Genomic DNA, 10,685 nt, shown 5'->3' on the forward strand with positions numbered 1-10,685 from the left:
AATTTGCATATATATGTTTGTGGTTTACTACAGGAATGTCCACACCGCAGCACTCAAGCTGGAGAAAAAGTTATTTTCCTGCATTTGTGGACATACCACAGCTATTCAGACATGCAGGGAGCTCTAGTTTTTTAATAGCTGTAGTGTGACAGGTTGAGCATAGCTGTCTAAAAATATACATACTTCCCTATTTCTCCTTAATGTACCAAATAAATACTATATATGTGTATTCTATTCCTATTCTTCTTATAAGTCAATAAAGTTTGTCATGTTGTAATATTGGTATGTATGTGCAATATGAAATAAAAGTCGACACATAGATTTTTGATTCATAAAGTATATTATTAAATAAAAATATAAATTAAAATATACACAAAAGGCTTAACAATCAGCCCAAATTAGTTATTACTCAAACGTTAACATAACATTAAAGATCCATTAGCTCCCTCAAATATAACCCCGGACCAGTTTGACGAGGGCCAGCAACATTACTTGCACCGGTGTTACTCATTGTGGGCCCTGGATATTGTGGCCGTGGCATCAACTGTGACTCTTGGGAATAAAGAGGCTGTGAATATGAGGGTGGCCTAGGAGGTGGTTGGACCATACTGGGCCCAGGTTGGGTTTCTTTTGCTAACCTAAATGCACGTTGCTTCAGGTTTTCCACCCAACTCACCAGTTCATGGGGATCAAGTGGCGTTTTTAAAATTGTCGCCACTGACCCCATGATGTCAATAAATATGGTTTGCTTGTATGAATCCAGATCTTCAATAAGAAGAGCAAGACCACAGAGCATCCGCTCCTCCTTTCCTTCCGCCCGTCTCTGCCTCAAATAGTCAAGCACCTGATTTTGAACCAGGGCTTGAGTATTTGAGGCAGAGACGGCAGTGTTAGTTGCCCCCCTTCTCCGCCGTGGCTGCCTTCTTCTTGTCTCAGGGCTTGACTGAATTGCAGCCGAAGGACCCTCCAAAGCTGAAGACTCCTCCCTCTCTTCCTGCAGCACTGGTTGGGGCTCGTCATCCGCAGTAAGTGTGGAGTCTAGGGGATGCGCACCAGCATCTTCATCACTGTTGGTGCTGCTATGATCTCCCTCTTGCTCTAGGCTGTCAACGGTCCTGTGGAATGAGAGATAATTGCAATCAAGGAAAGTGTACATATGAAGGGTATAGACCGAAAATAAAACATTTACTATACACACTGGAACAGAGTCTACCATGATAATTATTATTAATGTTGACAGTATTTATAGTACTGGTTGTCTATATATCAAAATTAAGAAATATGTAGGAAAAAACAACTTTATTGGTCGACAAAATGGTCTCCAAAAGTTAAGATTCATGTTTTCGAAAACATAAAAGGGTGCTGCGCTGACTAGAGGCCAATCGGAAAAGGCACAGACAACACCGAGAAACGAAGTGTGATGGTACGTATCCAAACAAAGAGAAGAGAAAGTCCAGCTTCTAAATTAATAAGTGGTATCTTTAATAATTCACTGCAATAAAAACCTAAGCCAATCAAAGTCTACGCGTTTCGGATCCTACAATATTGATTCTTTTATACTCAATATTGTAGTATCCGAAACGCGTAGACTTGGATTGCCTTTGCTTTTTTTTGCACTAAATTATTAAAGACACCACTTAAATTAATTTTTAAGCTGGCCTTTATCTTCTCATTGTTCATATTCATGTTTCAAGTATGGGAAAAAGACATTCCAACAATTTGAAATAGTATTTTTCGTCTATGGTTCACATGAGCCATGTGAAGCATTGCAGAGGCCAAGGTCTGTTTCATTCCTGCCAGTGATGTAATGTCCTTGTCCACACTATATGCTAGACCCTGACTTCTGCATAGCAATGTGGCCGACCTTTTTTTCAAAAAAGGACCAGCACTGATTTGTGCTGGTAATGTCAAGAGAAAAAACAAAGAGATGGAAGTATTCTTCTAGCAGGGTGTGTAGAAGGGCAGATTTTTACCCGCAGAGAACTAAGTGTACCATGCATGTGCAAACAAAAAATAAGTTTACAGCATAGCATAGCACAAACCATTACTTCTATGCTGGTATAAATGAGTACAAAAAAACAACAGTACGAATATTTTCTTTTGGCCAAACATTACAAGAGATAAAATAATTACAGTGGTTACTCACCGCCTAAGATCCAACACGGGTTTGAGAAAGTGTAATTGTTTCGTATACAGATACGTTTTTTTACGGGGACCACCATCTCCACTTTTCCCAAGTCCCTGGACACGTTCACGCCGGTATTGGTCCCGGCACGATTGCCAGCGGGTTTTGACACGTAGTACTGTAGAAATATAACCGAACAAAAATTCTATAAGAATATATCAATACAAACTTATCAATGCACATGTTAACCAAGGCTTTCTACCACATGCTATAACATTGTAGTTTCTAAACTAGTTACGTGCATTGACATAAAAATCTGGGTCATCTATAGACAGGTTCTATATTCAGTTTTTTGCCCACATACATTTAATGGGCCTGTAAACACAATTGCCATATATTTACATGATATAAATGTCAATACATGAGGCCTAAACACTTTAGCATATATGTATTTTGAGAAAAGCACGAGAGACACCGGCGGACAAGGTTGCTGACATCCAAAACTATCTAGTGCTATGGAAGGGGATAGTTACTAAAAAAAAAAGAGTTTTACAAAAGTGCACCTTCATTACAACATGGCCTATTTTCCTGTATTCACATATAAACCCACCAGTGCATCACAGTTTTGACATAATTCCAATAAACATTTGATAAAGAAGCACACATGCCCGCATGGGTAGGCTTACCTAATGTGCGCCTTTTCGACGAATTGCCCTTCTCCCATTCTCTCGCCAGCATCTCCTTTGTAATCTCCTCCCAGGCACGCTCCTTCACAATGCGATCATGGTACTGATCTTGGCTGGTGTCCCACAGCTGGGGACGCTCCTGTATGAGGCTGATGAGCTTGCCAACATCCATCTTTTAGCTTTGCAGGCAAGTCAGACAGCGTGGGGGTGGGTTATTTAAGTGCACATGTGCTCACTTCCTGGATTGTAAACACAGAGCACATGGCCACAGTGGGCAGGGCCTAGCATCTCCTAACTAATGATCCGCAAAAAACGGATGACATACGGATGTGCTCCGTATGCATTCCGTATGTGTTCCGTTTTTAAACGGACCCATTGACTTGAATGGAGCCACGGACTGTGATTTGCGGGCAATAATAGGACATGTTCTATGTTAAAACGGAAACACAGAAATACGGAAACGGAATGCATACGAAGTACATTCCGGTTTTTTTGCGGGCTCATTGAAATGAATGGTTCCGTATACGGACCGTATACGGAACAATAAAAACGAACCGCAAAACGGAAAAAAAAAAACGTTCGTGGGAATGAGGCCTAAGGGGTTTGATATACCTGCTTCCACAAAATACTGATTGAGGACTGCGATATACCTGCTTCCACAACATACTGATTAAGGGGTTCGATATACCTGTTTCTACCAAATATTGATTGAGGCCTGCGATATACCTGCTTCCACAAAATACAGATTAAGGGGTTCGATATACCTCTTTCCACCAAATATTGATTGAGGACTGCGATATACCTGCTTCCACAAAATACTTATTAAGGGCTTTGATATACCCGTTTCCCTAAAATACTGATTGAGGGCTGCGATAATACCTGCTTCCACAAAATACTGATTAAGGGGTTCGACATACCTGTTTCTACCAAATATTGATTGAGGCCTGCGATATACCTGCTTCCACAAAATACTGATTAAGGGGTTTGATATACCTGTTTCCACCAAATATTGATTGAGACCTACGATATACCTGCTTCCACAAAATACTGATTAAGGGGTTTAATATGCCTGCTTCCACAAAATTCTGATTGAGGGCTGCGATATACCTGCTTTCACAAAATACTGATTAAGGGGATCGATATACCTGTTTCTACCAAATATTGCTTAAGGCGTGCGATATACCTGCTTCCACAAAATACTGAATAAGGGGTTTGATATACCTGCTTCCACAAAATACTGATTGAGGGCTGCGATAATACCTGCTTCCACAAAATACTGATAAAGGGGTTTGATAAACCTGTCTCCACAAAATACTGATTGAGGGCTGCGATATACCTGCTTCGACAAAATACTGATTAAGGGGTTTTATATACCTGCTTCCACAAAATACTGATTGAGGGCTGCGTTATACCTGCTTCCACAACATACTGATTAAGGGGTTTGAGATACCTGTTTCTACCAAATATTGATTGAGGCCTGCGATATACCTGCTTCCACAAAATACAGATTAAGGGGTTCGATATACCTGCTTCCACCAAATATTGATTGAGGCCTACGATATACCTGCTTCCACAAAATACTGATTAAGGGGTTCGATATACCTGTTTCTACCAAATATTGATTATAACCTGCGATATACCTGCTTCCACAAAATACCGATTAAGGGGTTCGACATACCTGTTTCCACCAAATATTGATTGAGGCCTGCGATTTACCTGCTTCCACAAAATACTTATTAAGGGCTTTGATATACCCGTTTCCACAAAATACTGATTGAGGGCTGCGATAATACCTGCTTCCACAAAATACTGATTAAGGGGTTCGATATACCTGTTTCTACCAAATATTAATTGAGGCCTTTGATATACCTGCTTCCACAAAATACAGATTAAGGGGTTCGATATACCTGTTTCCACGAAATATTGATTGAGACCTACGATATACCTGCTTCCACAAAATACTGATTAAGGGGTTTGATATGCCTGCTTCCACAAAATACTGATTGAGGGCTGCGATATACCTACTTTCACAAAATACTGATTAAGGGATTCGATATGCCTGTTTCTATGAAATATTGATTGAGGCCTGCGATATACCTGCTTCCACAAAATACTAATTAAGGGGTTTGATATACCTGCTTCCACAAAATACTGATTGAGGGCTGCGATATACCTGCATCTACAAAATACTGATTAAGGGGTTTGATATACCTGTTTCTATCAAATATTGAGACCTGCGATAAACCTGCTTCCACAAAATACCAATTAAGGGGTTTGATATGCCTGTTTACACCAAATATTGATTGAGGGGTGCAATATACCTGCTTCCACAAAATACTGATTAAGGGGTTTGATATACCTGCTTCTACCAAATATTGATTGAGGCCTGTGATATACCTGCTTCCACAAAATACCGATTGAGAGCTGCGATATACCTGCATCTACAAAATACTGATTAAGGGGTTTGATATACCTGATTCCACCAAATATTGATTAAGGCCTGCGATATACCTGCTTCCGCAAAATACTGAAAAAGGGGTTTGATGTACTTTTTTCCACCAAATATTGATTGAGACCTACGATATACCTGCTTCCACAAAATACTGATTAAGGGGTTTTATATGCCTGCTTCCACAAAATACTGATTGAGGACTGCGATATACCTGCTTTCACAAAATACTAATTAAGGGGTTTGATATACCTGCTTCCACAAAATACTGATTGAGGGCTGCGAGATACCTGCATATACAAAATACTGATTAAGGGGTTCGATATACCTGTTTCTACCAAATATTGAGACCTGCGATATGTCTGCTTCCACAAAATACAGATTAAGGCTTATTGCACACGACAGTATATTTTCACGGTCCGCAAAACGGGGTCCTGTTTTTCCGTGATCCGTGACCGTTTTTTCGTCCGTGCGTCTTCCTTGATTTTTGGAGGATCCACGGACATGAAAAAAAAGTCGTTTTGGTGTCCGCCTGGCCGTGCGGAGCCAAACGGGTCCGTCCTGAATTACAATGCAAGTCAATGGGGACGGATCCGTTTGACGTTGACACAATATGGTGCCATTTCAAACGGATCCGTCCCCATTGACTTTCAATGTAAAGTCAGGAGTCCCTTTTATACCATCGGATTGGAGTTTTCTCCAATCCGATGGTATATTTTAACTTGAAGCGTCCCCATCACCATGGGAACGCCTCTATGTTAGAATATACTGTCGGATATGAGTTAGATCGTGAAACCTCATTTCCGACAGTATATTCTAACACAGAGGCGTTCCCAGGGTGATGGGGACGCTTCTAGTTTGAATATACTACAAACTGTGTACATGACTGCCCCCTGCTGCCTAGCAGTATCCGATCTCTTACAGGGGGCCGTGATCAGCACAATTAACCCCTCAGGTGCCGCACCTGAAGGGGTTAATTGTACTATCATATTGTACTATCATATCCCCCTGTATCGCAGGCCTCAATCAAATATTGATTGAGGCCTGCGATATACCTGCTTCCACAAAATGCTGATTAAGCGGTTTGATATAACTGCTTCCAGAAAATACTGATTAGGGGTTTCAATATACCTGTTTCCACCAAATATTGATTGAGGCCTGCGATATACCTGCTTTAACAAAATACAGATTAAGGGGTTCGATATACCTGTTTGCACCAAATATTGATTGAAGGGTGCGATATAGCTGCTTCCACAAAATACAGATTAAGGGGTTTTATATACCTGCTTCCACCAAATATTAATTGAGGCCTGCGATATACCTGCTTCCACAAAATACTGATTAAGGGGTTTGATATACTTGCTTCCACCAAACATTGATTGAGGCCTGCGATATACCTGCTTCCACCAAATATTGATTATGTGGTTAGATATACATTTGTCCACCAAATATTGATTGAGGCCTGCGATATACCTGCTTCCACAAATACTGCTCTTCTCTAGGGACTTAGGCGCAGGGTCATTTTGAAAATGACAGGCAGAGGAAGAGGCAGGCCGTTCCGCAGGTGTGGTAGGGGTCAGGCAGGTGCACAAGGCCGTAGCCTAAGTGGGAAGTTGGAGAAGGTGCGTGCAATTACTTCAAAGGGCGCACCAGAGGTGGTTGAGTGGCTCACTCAGCCTTCTGCTTCTGCACCCTCCTCATCCTCTATATAAACCCACCTCACTCTCTGCTGTGTGCACCCCCAAAGACACCACCACCACCATAGACCCTCTACTCGAGTCAGAGGAATTATTTTCCCATCCATCCCCAGGCCTTACCGATGCGCTGCTATTCTTGACATCGGATGAAAAAGAGGAGGTAGCAACGGCCGCCACCCAGCGGTCTGACGACAGTACCCAGGTCAGCCCAAGGAGGGAGGTCCCCGCTGTTGCTGCCCACTCTGAGATCTCAAATGTCAGTGGTGGTGAAGATAATGATGATGTGCCGATGGACATCATGTGGGTGCCCACAAGAGAGGAAGAGGAGGGGAGTTCAGAGGGAGAGACGGAGCAGCAGAGAGGAAGGAGAAGGAGGAGAAGCAAGCAGAGCTCGCAGGGCACAGTAGGCAAAAAGCAGACTTCAAATGTATCTGGAACGAGCCATCCACCATGCACGGTCACTTCTGCTTCTCCCAGGACGCCGGCACTTGGCTCCGCAGTGTGGGCTTTTTTTAACGTGTCAGCTGCTGACAATAGTGTTGCCTTCTGCAGCCTGTGCTGTCAACGCATAAGTCGCGGTAAGCCCAACACTCACCTAGGGACGACCCCCTTAAGAAGACACCTGGCCTTCCCTTTATCGAGCCCATTGGGAGCAACTCCATCAGATCCCACAAAGCCACACTCCTGGCGCTTCACGTCCTGCCTCTTCTCTTTCTCCTCTCTCCTCCCATTTGCTCTCCATTCCACCTTCCACCCTGCCGTCGTCGCGTTCATCTGGCAGAAGGTAGGCTTCCGTGGCCCAAATGTTCTAGCGTAAAAAGTTGATGACGCTGGATAAGCCTCTTGCCCAACGGCTGACTGCTGGCTTGTCGGAACTGCTATCCCGCCAACTACTGCCATATAAACTGGTGGACTCGGAGGCCTTTAGAAAATTTGTGTCTATTGGCACACCGCAATGGAAGGTCCCCGGAAGGAAATATTTCTCCCAGAACGGCATCCCAGAGCTATATGGCCACGTTAAGCGGCAAGTGAATATATCTCTGGCACACACTGTCGGTGCCAAGATACATATGAGCACAGACTCAATGTCTAGAAAACACGGGCAGGGAAGGTACATAACTTTTACTACCCACTGGGTGAACCTTCTGACGGATGTCAAGCATGTAACCCGTGGCTCCCGTGTGGATTTTGTGTTACTGCCAAGGATTGCATGCAGGCCTGCCTTTTCTTCTCTTCTTCTTACTCCATCCTCCATCTCCTCCTCGGCTGACTCCTCCTTTTCCACTGGTACCGCCTCTTCCACTGCGCCCCCCAAGCTCACGAGAACCTATTCGACATCCCAGGTAAGACGTTGCCATGCTGTGCTGTGGCTGTTGTGCCTAGAAGCCAAGAGCCACACCGGTCCTGCACTGCATTCAGTTCTGCGGTCACAGGCCGATCAGTGGCTAACCCCACTCAATTTGACAGTTGGTAAAGTGGTGTGCGACAACGGTTCCAATCTGCTCAGCGCGCTGAAATAGGGAAAAATGACACACGTGCCGTGTATGGCACACACCCTGAACTTAGTCGTGCAGTGATCCGTTGCCAAATACCCCGGGGTCCAGGATGTCTTGTGGCAAGCCAGGAAAATCTCTGGGCATTTTAGAAGATCTTACACGGCCATGGCTCGCCTTGCTGACATTCAGCAGCGACACCACTTGCCCATCAGACGTCTGATTTGTGACTGCCCAACGCGATGGAACTCCACCTTGTATATGCTTGATAGGCTGCTCCAGCAGCAATGTGCCATTAACGACTACATGTACGAACTCTGCAGCAGGACAGGTTCTCGGGAGCTTGGTTTCTTTTCACAGCGCCAGTGGCTTCTCATGCGCGACACATGCAGACTTCTGTGGCCATTTGATGAGATCACCAAACTGGTCAGTCACAGCCAGGGTGCCATCAGTGACATCGTACCATACGCCTTCTTTCTGGAGCGTGCATTGCATTGTGTCATTGAATAAGCCGTCGAGGAGCAGGAGCTAGAAGATGAGGAAATCGCAATGCTAAATAAATTCCCAGGGCGGCTACTTCATTTGAGACAAGTCAGCAGGAGTCTGAAGAGGAGTCAGAGGAGGATGGTGCCTGGGGGAGGAGGAGGAGCAAGAAGAGCAGTCTTTAAACTTTTCTGGGATCCCTGGTGTTGTCCGTGGCTGGGGGGAGGAGACCGAGGATGACATTCTCCTGGGCGATGAGCAGGAGCCAGGCCACTCCATCACTTCCAATTTAGTGCAAATGGGGGCCTTCATGCTCCAGTGTTTGAACAGGGACCCCGTATAAAAAGCATAAAGGGAAAGAACCAGTACTGGGTGGCAATGTACTTAGACCCCCGGTACAAACACAAAATGGCAGACATGTTACCAGCATCACAGAGGGCTGCAAGAGATGCTGCGTTCTGCTGTTGCGGGCGCTGGCAAAGGAATTTTCACCCACAGCGAAACAGGTGTGGGTACCAATCCTACCGCACCTGCAAGAAGAGGAAGGTTGGAAGATGTGTTGGTCACTTCGGATATGAGATCATTTATGAAGCCAACCCATCGAAAGCTGCCCTCTGGATCCAGCCTCAGGGAACACCCAGACCGACATGTGTCCGACTACATTGGGTTAGCGGCTGATGTTGACGTTCTGAGAAGCGAGGAACCCCTGGACTACTGGGTGTGCAGGCTTGACCTGTGGCAAGAGCTGGCACAATTTGCCATGGAACTCTTGGCTTGCCCCTCGTCGAGTGTCCTGTCCGAAAGGACGTTCAGCGCAGCAGGGAAGATTGTGACCGATAAGCGCACTCTCCTAGCTCACGACAGTGTGGACTACCTCACATTTCTAAAAATGAATGAGGCATGGATCTCAGAGGAATTTAACACCTGTGATGACCACGTGTAATTGAATTTCCTCATGCCAGCCAACACATATCCACCACCATCCAGAACAAAGAATGGTCCTTGTCTTATGTATATACAGCGGCATAAAAGGCCTTTTCTGTCAGGTGAATGCCTAATTTTTGGGGCCTGTACCCCAGTGGCCTACAGTAAAAATTGTATCCAGTGATCGCCTAATGTACCTCCAGCCACATCATCACAAGCTCTTTTCTGTCAGGTTAATGCCTAATTTTTGGGGCCTGTACTGGCCTACAGTAAAATTTTTATCCAGTGACCGCCTAATGTACCTCCAGCCACATCATCGCTAGTTATTTTCTGTCAGGTAAATGCCTAATTTTTGGGCCTGTACTGGCCTACAGTAAAATTTTTATCCAGTGACCGCCTAATGTACCTCCAGCCACATCATCACAAGTTCTTTTCGGTCAGATGAATGCCTAATTTTTGGGGCCTGTACTGGCCTACAGTAGAATGTTTATCCAGTGACCGTCTAATGTACCTCTAGCCACATCATCACAAGTTCTTTTTTGTCAGGTGAATGCCTATTTTTGGGGGGCCTGTACTCCCATGGCCTAAAATAAAAAATTTCTAGGCTCCACAGGGCACTTTATTTTAAGTTTCCCTTTAAGATGCATAAAAATGGTTCCTGATTAAAATACATATTATTTGTGGGAATTTTTGCAAATGATCCCCCTCTGGTATTTCACTGTCCTTGTTGTGGGACTATTTGTGCACTTCTAGTAAGTATTTGGTGGCTGCAAATATGAGCTGAAGGTTTTTCAGGTTCGCCTGCCATTAAAGTCACTGGGGCCCGCC

Source organism: Bufo bufo, chromosome 3 (genome assembly GCF_905171765.1).
Source record: "Bufo bufo chromosome 3, aBufBuf1.1, whole genome shotgun sequence".
Classification (NCBI taxonomy): domain Eukaryota; kingdom Metazoa; phylum Chordata; class Amphibia; order Anura; family Bufonidae; genus Bufo; species Bufo bufo.